General features: G+C 36.9%; 3 non-coding genes across 3 annotated transcripts; all 3 read right to left on the reverse strand.

Moving 5' to 3' along the window:
• Nucleotides 1-651: 651 nt before the first annotated feature.
• On the reverse strand, nt 652-815 carry LOC128650530 (U1 spliceosomal RNA). Its single transcript, XR_008400825.1, has one exon. It is a non-coding gene; the product is annotated as a U1 spliceosomal RNA (small nuclear RNA).
• Nucleotides 816-3,267: 2,452 nt separating this feature from the next.
• Nucleotides 3,268-3,430, reverse strand: LOC128650518 (U1 spliceosomal RNA). Its single transcript, XR_008400814.1, has one exon. It is a non-coding gene; the product is annotated as a U1 spliceosomal RNA (small nuclear RNA).
• Nucleotides 3,431-5,400: 1,970 nt separating this feature from the next.
• On the reverse strand, nt 5,401-5,564 carry LOC128650534 (U1 spliceosomal RNA). Its single transcript, XR_008400829.1, has one exon. It is a non-coding gene; the product is annotated as a U1 spliceosomal RNA (small nuclear RNA).
• Between the last annotated feature and the right edge of the window lie 6,677 nt (nt 5,565-12,241).

A 12,241-nucleotide genomic window follows, 5' to 3' on the forward strand; every position in this document is an offset into this window, starting at 1 on the left:
CTATTACATGCAGTTATATAAAAATTGGTATATACTGTCCCTTTAACACCATTTGCTCATTGCAGAGCTGCTAAGAAACACTAACAATGTTTACAGAAAATGTGTAGCTATGCGTAAATGATAATTTATTTTGTCCCCTTTCGTGTAATTTTAGCTCAGAATTTGAAAAACATTTATTTTCACAGATCTTGAAATACACCCTGGTGACTTATGAAAGCAGACCCTGCTACATATCTTTCCCTAATTGGATTTATCTGATTACAAAAAATACATTTCATACTAACATTATCAGTGTATCTAGCTTTGTTTTCTGCAGATTAAGACCCAGATTGGCTCCTCCAAATCAGTCAAACGGTGGGTGGAGTTAGGCTACTGAAAATCAATTAAAGTAAAAAGGATGTTACATTTTAAAAACGTGTAGACTTGGCTGATATTCTATAGCAACACAACAGAAATGTCTTGTAATTACAAGGTGTGTGTATTGTCTTGTTAATCGGACAACGGGTTTATCTTGGATGATGTTACGCTCCCAATGATCTCTTGGCTGTGTTTGCAAAAAAAGTCATGACAAAAGAATAAGAGAGTAGCTAATAATGACATTATGTTGTATACAGAAGCAGGCTAAGAAATCTTTCATTTACAAAGAAGAATCAGGGGAAAGCGCGAACGCAGTCCCCCACTACCACAAATTATGCAGTCGAGTTTCCTGCATTTGAGGAAATCGCAGGGGTCAGCACAACCGGCGTGCAATGGATGAGCCTCGCCCTGGGAGAACCACCTTCATGATCATGGTATCTCCCCTGCCAGGTAAGTATGCCAGACTGAACTGATTTGTTTGCAAACAGTTCACTTCCTGAGTCTGCAGCAGCACTGGTAATACGATCCTAGAGTGAGTTCTGATTCTGCTAACTCCTCCTTTACAATGAATCACTCAGCAGAATCAGACATCCTCACTCTAGGATCATATTACCAGTACTGTTACTGACTCAAGAAGTGAACTATTTGCAAATGAATCAGTGTACTATTAACCCTTTAAGGACACAGCTTTCAGTTTGCTCAATTGTTTTATGACGGAAAAATTCCGTCATATGTCCTTAAGAGGTTAACTAACTCCTTTTGCAATGAATCATTTAGATAACAGTTCAAATATCAGGTCACATCAGTTATCAATAGACTCCTGCATTTACCCCTAACTGCACCTTAAACTAACCCTTACTCTCCCTTACCATAAATACTCCCCACCATAACTTAACCCTAAGGACCCCCTGTTAACCCTAATTAACCCCAAATATTGCTGTGGAGCAATATGATAGTTAATATGTTAAAGCACAGCAGCCCTTGCTACCAAGATTTTAAACTGACATTTTGTTGTAAGAAGATAACTTGTTTATGGGGATTATGTGCACTATTATCTGTTTGCACAACTATTAGCAGATCACTTGCCATTGCTGAATATATATACTCTATAGATAAATGAATAAGGCTTTGTCCTGTTCATTATTTATTATACAGTCGTGTTTTTAAATATTTTTTATTAATTGTAACATATACCAAATTCAACCTCTATAAGTATATATCTTATTTTAAGAGCAGACTAGATATTTTTTCCCTAACTGCTATAGCTGGTTATTTACCATTGCATATAGATAGTCAAGATATTTTTATGTTAGAATGAAGTCCAGGCTTACTTTGTTAAGAAGCCCTTTGAAGATAAATATCCCACCTTGGTAAAATTTGCAAAACCCTACTTATGCATCTCAGGCACCTCAAAAGCATCTGAGTGCCTCTTCGCTGCTGCACACAAAATAGCTTGCAAATTGAGAGGCAGCCTTAGCCAGAAGCATGTGGTCATGTTGTCATTTTTTCATTTGAATGCAAAGTTTCTGATAGAGTGTATAACAAAATGTTATTAACAGTGATAGTCTACCTCTTTGTAGTTCTACCTCTTTTAAAACGGTTTGTTGTTGGTTTTTTTTTTGTTTGATTATAAAAATGCGTTATTCTGACAGTTAAAAAATTGGACAAACAGTTGTGTTAATGTAAAGTTTTAGTCTGAACTTTATATTTATAACTCTCAGTATGTGGATTCTATTTTAAATATAGGATTTTTTTTATCCGATTAATAGAAAAAATAATCATCCGATTAATCAATTATAAAAATAATCGTTAGTTGCAGCCCTAAAATGTTTAGTGATGCCTAATGATATAGCTTTGCAGTAAAGTTTTTTTTGCCCCCTTTACATTTAATTTAGTTCTGAAAATGAAGGTTTTTCAAATTCTAAGATCTTGAAATAAACCCTGCTGATTAATTAAGACGAACCCTGCTACATATCTTTCCCTAATTGGCTTTAACTGATTACAAAAGAAAAACACTGTATTTTATACTAACATTATGAGTGTGGCTAGCCTTGTTGACTGCAGACTAAAGCCCAGATTGGCTCCTCCAAATCAGTCAAGCAGTGGGTGGAGTTTGGCTACTGAAAATTAATTGCAGTAAAAAGGATGTTAACAAGTTGTAAAAACGTGTAGACTTGGCTGATTTGCCTTTCTATAGCAACACAACAGAAATGTCTTGTTATTACAAGTTATGTGTATTGTCCCATTAAAAGCACATTATACACTAGATTTTATGCATAAAAGGTTTTGTAGATGATCCATTTATATAGCCTATACAGGGGTTTTTTAAAATAAAAAATGTATAGTTTTGCTTATTTTTAAATAACATTGCACTGATTTTCAGACTCCTAACCAAGCCCACATTTTTAGAAGAATACTGATGTATACCTACGCCAGCTTGCTCCTGTTTGTGTAAATAGTCGTTTTATATTCAGAGGACGGGGAAGTGTCTTCTCTTTTTGGTATACAACCTCTTTCAGTCAGTGTTCTAGCTAATCTTTTCAACAGTGCTAAACTGGGAGCTTCTAAGTAAGTTTTTAAAATGTTTTATGCTGTATTTTTAGATCAGTATCTGTGCATATTCTTCTTTATAGTAGTGTCTATTATATGCAGTTAAATGAAAATTGGTGTATACTATCCCTTTAATCAGACAAAGGGTTTATCAGCCAATAGGCTGTGCTGCCAGTGACCTATTGGCTGTGCCTTCAAAAATCAGTTGTGAAAAAAGCTGGCAAAACAATATGCACAGTCACTGTTAAGGTGCATATTACAGACTGAGAATTCACACTGTCAAGACAAGAGTGTTGCAAAGAATGAAATGGTGTTGTACACAGTAGCAGGCTAAGAAATCTATCATTTACAAAGAATAATCAGGGGAGAGCGCGAACGCAGTCCCCCACTACCACAAATTATGCAGTCAAGTTCCCACATTTGGGGAAATCGCAGGGGTCAGCACACCCGGAGTGCAATGGATGAGCCTCACCCTGGGAGAACCACCTTCATGATCATGGTATCTCCCCTGCCAGGTAAGTATGAGTTGTAGAGTCAATCGAGCAGACCACTGCTCCAGCGCTACTTGCTAAACATAAGGGAGTTAATTTTCTTCCGCATACAGTTGACCAGAGGGATAAGTACATTCCAATGCTTCCTCCTCTAAATTGGCACAAACAAACCCTTTGAATCTTTCACTATGAAAAAAGAAAAAAAAACAAAAAAAAAATTTCATTCAAGAATCAGCACTCCCAGGATACACTGCATCAAACATATTTGCATGTGATGATGTCACAAAGGCTGCCTGCTGTTTCTTCACAAGCATCATCACCCGTCTCATTGCTGTAAAAGAACTGAGCCGAACAGACATCTCACAGAGTATCACTGCCATTATAGCTGCACAACATCAGCTTCAGCACTCCGGTGGCACAGATGGCATTTAAAGTGAAGGTAAATTTTCAACAATGAGTGCCCGGTTTTTAAAAATACTTTTAAAAACAGGGGAACTTTCATTGATGAAAGATTACATTGCACCGGATTTGTAGAAATACTTACCTTTATACTCAGAAGAGTCTTTAGAAAGACAGGTCTGTTCTTTTTCCTTGAATTTTGTTCTATTTGCTACTAATAAGGAAATTAGTAGGGGTATTCTTGATCATCCTTTATTTAGGGATATACTGGTGTGCTGGAGGAAGCTATCGAAACAATTGGGATTAGCGCAGAACACTTCTAAATGGCTACCGATAAAAGGTAATGCTCGATTTCCGTTGGATAATATGACAGCTATCTATGAAAAATGGTCACCAGCTAATCCTTTGATTGTGAGTGATTTTTATGACTATAAGCATCACAAATTATATACATTTGAAAATCTCCAAAAAAAGTTTCCAGGTATCCAGAGAAACCACATTTTTTACTTCTTACAAATCAAAAGTTATATTTCTGGTCTTGTTAAGATTTTTCCCCAAATATGGGAGGATCATCCTCTTGTTAATGTTATATTACCAGAGAAAAGGTTACTGTCAGCTTTATACAGATTCCTTCTATCCTTAGAAGAAAAGGATGTGACGCAGGAGATAGTTAAACAGTGGAATAGAATAACGTACTCAGTAGATTTAGATAGATCACTTATGAATAGTCTTAAATTTACTCAAATACTTTTTTCGGCTTCTTACTATAGAGAATCACAATTTAGGCTAATCCAGAGGGATTATCTAACCCCACGCAGAGTGGCGAAATGGAATAAAGAAGTGACTAATGTATGCCCTAAATGTTCTTTACAGGATCCCAATTTGGGTCATTTGTTATGGGATTGCCCCAAGCTTAGACAATTTTGGGCGAGGCTAGAGTATTATCTTTCTTCAGTAGGGAAATTGAGGATCTGCTTGGAAAAAGATTCTATTCTCTTTTTGGTAGGACATAACTCTTGGGGGAAAATAGCAAATTTTGTACGTACGGTAATAATAATTGTTAGGCCACTTATTTTTAAGCACTGGATCACTTCTAAAATCCCCTCTATGACGGAAGTAAAAAATCTTCTGATTGACTCAATGATTAAAGCAGCTTTTGAGTCTAAATTAAGTGGGGTAAGAGGAAATTGCTTTCTTAGGATCTGGAGAGAATTTGTTTGTTGTCAAAGTGAGAGTATTGCACTCTATATAGAACAAATTATTAATCGATCCGGTTTTGGAGAAGTAAAAGGTAAGTATTTCTACAAATCCGGTGCTATGTAAACTTTCATCAATGAAAGTGCCCCTGTTTTTAAAAGTATTTTTAAAAACTGAGCACTCATTGCAGAAAATTGACATTCACTTTAAGCAACTTAGCATTTGTTATCAAGCATCAAATAATTTATTTTCTGCATCTGAACAGGGTGAAAGAGCGATCCTCAGTCCAATAATTTGCACATATACAAGACTTGAAAGCACGTGGCCAGGACTTGTAAGATGCAGAGAATGAAACAATGTTGTCTACAGAAATAGGTTAAGAAATCTATCATTTACAAAGTATAATCAGGGGAAAGCGCGAACGCAGTCCCCCACTACCACAAATTATGCAGTCGAGTCTCCCGCATTTGGGGAGATCGCAAGGGTCAACCCAACCGGTGTGCAATGGATGAGCCTCGCCCTGGGAGAACCACCTTCATGATCATGGTATCTCCCCTGCCAGGTAAGTATGAGTTGTAGTGACAATCAAGCAGACTGCTTCTCCAGCGCTACTTGCTAAACATAAGGGAGCTTATTTTCTTCCACGCACAGCTGACCGAGAGATAAATACATTCAAAAGCCTCCTTGGTTAAGTGTCAGGCAAGCCCTCAGAATCTTTTATTATGAAATAAAATCCTTTCGTTAATCTATGCCCGTAAGAAAAGAAAAAATCCCAGAATACTTTGCTGCAAACATATTTGCATGTGATGATATCACAAAGGCAGCCGATCCGCCTGCTGTTTCTTCTCAAGCATTTACACCCGTCTTTTTGCATGTGAAAGCAGCTGAGCCTAAGAGACCAGAGCCACCCTTGGCATTTGCTGGGCCATGGGCAAGACAAAAACAAAACAAAGTAGAAAACTAAATAATAATATATTAATTTCCTAATTTGCGAAGACACAAACTTTCTGATTAGAAAAGCACAAATGCTAGATAGAATTGATATAAATGTGTAATGAGGTGCCAGGTAGTGTATAGCACTGTGAGAATGTGTCACAGACATACTAGATATAGCACCACAGTGAATTATCACAAGAAAAATGTGCCATAATAATTTTTCCAGGTAAAGTGAACTATACCCAAGTATGATACAATAAAATTAGACTGATAAGTTGGGTACACATTGAAGTTACCTTCTAATGCAAGTTGCATAATATTAAAAAGTCATTAATAGCCAAAAATTTGCAGTGCTCGACAAATATGTTAAAAATGTATGAGCCGTATGTATATACATACACACACTATATATATATATATATATGTGTATATATATATATATATATATATATATATATATATATATATATATATATATATATATATATATATATCAGTGACGTGCAGTGAGCTCAGAGGCTAGTGAGGCAGTGGCTATGATAGGCCTGAGAAACACATATGAACCTAATAGAGGTAACTTAAATTTACGATTAAATTAGCCGGTTACACAATGACGATTAGAATAGTATCTAATATCTTGTATTTAAGCCTCTGCAGACAGTCCCCTTATCTCAGGGCTATTTATTTATTATCTATTGACTTGCATTTTAGCCAGTTAGTGCTGTGTCCTGCACAACCCCACAGGAGAGAGCACAATGTTATCTATAATACACACATAAATTAGCAGTCTAAGAGGCTGTCTGTAGTGGCTTAAACAGTCAGAAATTTAGAGATTAAACGGTTATAAAGTATATTAATATAACAATGTTAATTGTGCAAAGCTGGGGAATGGGTAATAAAGGCGTTATCTATCTTTTTAAATAATAGCGATTTTGGTGTAGACTGAATTCTGACCCAGGCAGGATGAAATACTTGCAAGCACACAAACAAGGCTTCCAAACAATCTGACCACATGTTAAAACCAGAAACTCCCTAATGCAACTAATGCATAAAAATGCAGGGGATGACTGGCAATTTTGGAACCAGGGGGCGAGTACAATTCAGTGGCCCAAGTACTGAAACCCTGCCCACTATGAAATTCTATATCTAATAGTTAAATTACAAGTAAAGTAAAGCACCTAAGAAATGATAGAAATAAGGCTATAAAAACAGAATTTCAATGGAAAAAAACATATATTTATTTTTTCTAACATCAATGTATAGCCCTAGCATACTGCTGACATCATGTACATTTCCAGAAAACTGCTGACATCCATGTACAGTCCTAACATACTACTGACATCCTTGTACAGCCCCTTACAAAACCATTAATCAGGGCCCCCACACATACATAGAAACACACACTCACAAACATAGATTCACATACACACAGAAACACACTAGGACATACAGAGGCACTAACACATACAGACACACACAGTGACACACACAGAAACAGACACATACAGAATCACACACAGAAATATACACTCAGATATACAAGAAGACTCACACAGACAGACACAGACAGACACGCAAGCAGATACCATATACACATAGGAACCAACATACACAAAACCAGGCACCACATGCACACAAACAGGCACCCAAAAAGCACAGACAAGAAGCCACATATATCATCACTCACACATACACAAGCACCCACAGGAATACACACTAAGAGGCTGGCTAATCCACAAATATATACAGACAAGCACACACACACACTCAGATACACACACATACACACTTCCATGTGACTTTTACATGAGTTAAATATATAATAGTTGAATAAAATGTTTTATTAATATTATATGCCAGTTGTACTTGACAAGATGGAGTGCCCCCCTGCTCCTACTTACTGTGTGCCAGTAATACACTACATTTGATTAAGGGCCTTTTACAACCACTTATTACAGTTTTCTGCCACATGACTCCCTTCCCTCATTTATGCCACTCATCATATACCATATTAAATCTGCCAATCAGTTCCCCTACTCACATGAACGCCAGCTAAATGACACAATATACCAGGCAAGATGCAAGACTCCCTGCCCCCATACATTCACTGAGAGATGTCACAGCTCACTTGTGGATTTAATATGAAAACCACTAATAATAATATATCATATAAAATAATTTTTTAATACTAAAAATATAAAAACTATGCTTTTTAATAAATGACAGACAGATCATCATATTACAGAAAGACAATAAAAAGTGAGGTGTTATAAACAGGAAAACCCAAAAGCATGGGAAACTGCAGTAAAAAAAAGTGTATTTATTGAAGGAAAACAACTGTAGGATGACAGTGAAGTACTGACCTTAAATCAATCAGTTTATCTAATCAACATACATAGAAACAAAATCAGCACAGTTTTGTTCTCTTTAGTTTTCAGTGCACATAACTAAGATACTCAGAAGTGTCTAGACCCAGTAGATCTCACCTTATATCTTGGGTGACATAGGAGTGTACTCAGCACTGACTGTTTTACAGGAGGGAATGTACATTGTTTATTATACAGACCAGAAGAGGTTCCTGCATAAAAAAGGCACTAGCATTTACTTTTTTTGCACAAGGGCACCAGCTAGTGACAACACAATACTTACTGAGAGCTGTAGTAATAAAGCATCATTTATTATACAGACCAGGAGAGGTTCCTGCATAAAAAAGGCACTAGCATTTCCTTTTTTGCACAAGGGCACTAGCTAGTGACACCACAATACTTAATGAGAGCTGTAGTAATAAAGCATCATTTATTATACAGACCAGGAGAGGTTCCTGCATAAAAAAGGCACTAGCTTTTCCTTTTTTGCACAAGGGCACCAGCTAGTGACAACACAATACTTACTGAGAGCTGTAGTAATAAAGCATCATTTATTATACAGACCAGGAGAGGTTCCTGCATAAAAAAGGCACTAGCTTTTCCTTTTTTTGCACAAGGACACCAGCTAGTGACAACACAATACTTACTGAGAGCTGTAGTAATAAAGCAGGCTCTGCAGTCAATGTTGTTAACTGGTTAAAAAGCAGCAAATTGCCAGATCACATTAAAAACAAATATTCACAATAAAAAGTTAAAATAAACTGCCAGCAAAATGTGGGAAGCTATTATAATTACCAGCACTCCTCAGTCACAACAGTCAACATTGTTAATAAGTAGAAAGCTTACAGATCACAATAAAAGCATTAATATTAACACTATCATTTAACAGAATGAGGAAAGCTATAAACCTTATCCCTTACTGTGCACTTCTTCCTGCAGTCTTTATTCTCCCCTCTTGTTTCTAGTGAAGCCTGTGCAGTGTGCTAGTGGGAGGGTCCCAGACTGGATCACAGTAACAGGAAGTCAGTGAACATCAGACAGGGCCAGCCCTGCATCATGCATAACTAATAATGCCAAGAAGAGTTTTACTTCTCTGATTGGCTCTCTCCCTAAGAGGCATCATGAGGGATGCCTCCTATTGGTCATTATTTTTGCTTCAGGTAGTTTTAAATTACCACCAGTGGGTGGCGCTGCTGCTATTTAAGAAATGTATCCATGTTTTGCTATGAAGAGATGCAGTCCTGTATGATGCCTCTCCATAGCATTACATGGGTGGAAAAAAATGATTTTTTTTTTTTTTTTTACAATTTTTTCTTAATTAAAATTTAACTAAACTTTGGCCGCATATGGCAGGGGAAGCAGTGCCTCCCCTGCCTCCTATGACTGCACGTCCCTGATATATATATATATATATATATATATATATATATATATATATATATATTGTACTGTCTTCACTACTGATAGCTAGACAGCTAGTTAACAAACCAGACAGAAATAGCTTTGTGTTTATTCCAAACTGATTTTACTTCTGAATAGTTATTTTTTAAAACTGCAATACAATAAGAAAAGTTGAAATTACAATATGTAGTTACACGTGGTGCTTGCAATACATACAATAATACATGTTTCTAACACAGAGAGCTTACATTTAATCCTTACAGCAAATAGCAATGCAATTCAAATGTACAATGAACTCTTAGCAAACAACAAATAACTTACAGGCATATGTATATTTAGAGGCAAATGTTAAGAGCTGATTTCCATGCTTCTTGAAGCTAAGATGGCTGCTGAGAAACTGAAAGTAAGACTTTTAATTAACAAACTTTATTAACACTTCCTGTTTTATTCTTGAGAGGAACCAAGCTGTAATTGCAACATGAAACCACCAGATGTCATCAACATGAACATAATAAGCATATAATAGACAGAACACTCCCGTCTGGTATAAACATATACCACTATTACATGATCTATAAATTATTATTAAATTCAACCAGATAACTCTTTACTTTGAAAAAGAACAATAAAATCTGACACATGTCTAAGGTATTCTTTAGCAGTCCCTTGTTTAATGATTTTGACTTCTACCATCACCACTAGGAATTACTTTTACAATAAGACTCATTGTCCATCCCTTGCACTTTACTTGAGAGTCTTTCAACAATACAAGATCTCCTTCTTGAACGTTTTGTTTCTCTTTCCATTTTCTATATTTCCATGTTTGGATACATTTGATAGTCACTGTTTCAGCTTGCAAGAAATCTAATGAATGGCATAACCCTTTGCAGCAATGCCAGCCTGTACATGACTCCTTTTGAGTGCTGCTGGAAAATGACTTGGCAATGTGAATTAGTGTTGCTATACCTCTCACAAGGGACTTCCACTTTGAGAATCTGAGAAATCTATGTGAGTCTAACTGGCATTCATACACTTCAGTTATTAAAGCTGTCACTTCAGGTCTGACCTCACTGTCAGAATCTGGTTCAATGAGGTCAAATACTTCAGCTTCAGATTGATCACCTGAATCTGCCTGATGTAAGAAATTTGGGCCTGAGAACCAGTTGGTATGTTTTAGGTGAGCTGCCTGAATTGGTCTAGTACCATGATCTGCTGGATTCTGACTGGTGTTAATATAATGCCACTGATCTGGATTAGTAGATTTTCTAATACGAATTATTCTGTTTGAGACATATACATGAAATCTCCTACAAGTATTGTGAATATAACCTAACACAATTTTGCTATCAGTGTAATATTTAACTGCATAAAGTTCAATGTCCATTTCTTCAGTAATAAGTTCAGCTAGCTCAACTGACAAAACAGCTGCACATAATTCTAGACGTGGCACTGTATGGGCTGGTCTTGGAGCTAGTTTAGATTTGCCCATAATAAAACCTACATGACATTGACCGCTACTGTCTATGACTCTGAGATATGCCACAGCTGCTATCGCTACAGTAGAAGCATCAGAAAAAAACACATACCTCCTTTCTTACTGTGGACGATAGTGACACTGGCACATAGGGTCTGGGAATACTGAGATCTTCAAGATGGATCAGGTCTTCTGTCCATGCTCTCCATTGAGCTTCTCTATCTGGTAGGAGTGGGGAATCCCAGTCACATTGGTTTGTTGAGAGTTCTCTGACTAAAGATTTACCTTGCATAGTGATTGGAGATGCAAACCCAAGTGGGTCATAAAGACTGTTTACTGTAGCCAGGATACCTCTCTGTGTGAAAGGTTTTACCTCTTTAGACACTTGAAAAGTGAAACTGTCGGTCTGTAAGTTCTAACTTACTCCTAAGCTCCTTTGGAGGGGTAGAGGATCAACACCTAAAACAAGGTCCTTTAGATCTTTAGCTCTGTCATCTGCAGGAAATGCTTCCATTACTGGACTTTTGTTGGATGCCACTTTGTGTAGCTTGAGATTTGATCCTGCAAGCATGTCCTTAGCTCTCTGCAGGAGACTGACTGCTTCAGCTTCAGTAGGCACAGATGTGAGTCCATCATCTACATAGAAATTCCTCAAGATAAACTGTTCTCCATCTTCGCCATACTCACTCTTTCCTTGCTTTGCTATTTGTCTTAGACCATAAATGGCTATGGCTGGGGAAGGGCTGTTCCCAAAGACATGTACCTTCATCCTGAACTCTGTAATTTCTTTGTTAAGGTCATTGTCACGAAACCAAAGAAATCTCAAATAGTTACGGTGATCTTCTCTAACCATGAAAAAGTAAAATATTTGTTGTACATCAGTGGTAATTGCAACTTGCTCTTTGCGGAAACGTAAAAGGACACCTAGTAGTGTATTATTTAAATCAGGCCCACTGAGGAGTGTGTCATTCAGTGAGATGCCTTCAAACTGAGCACTTGAGTCAAAAACTACTCTGATCTGTCCTGGCTTCTGAGGGTGATAGACACCAAAGATTGGTAGGTACCAACAC

The sequence above is a fragment of the Bombina bombina genome, chromosome 2 (genome assembly GCF_027579735.1).
Source record: "Bombina bombina isolate aBomBom1 chromosome 2, aBomBom1.pri, whole genome shotgun sequence".
NCBI lineage: Eukaryota > Metazoa > Chordata > Amphibia > Anura > Bombinatoridae > Bombina > Bombina bombina.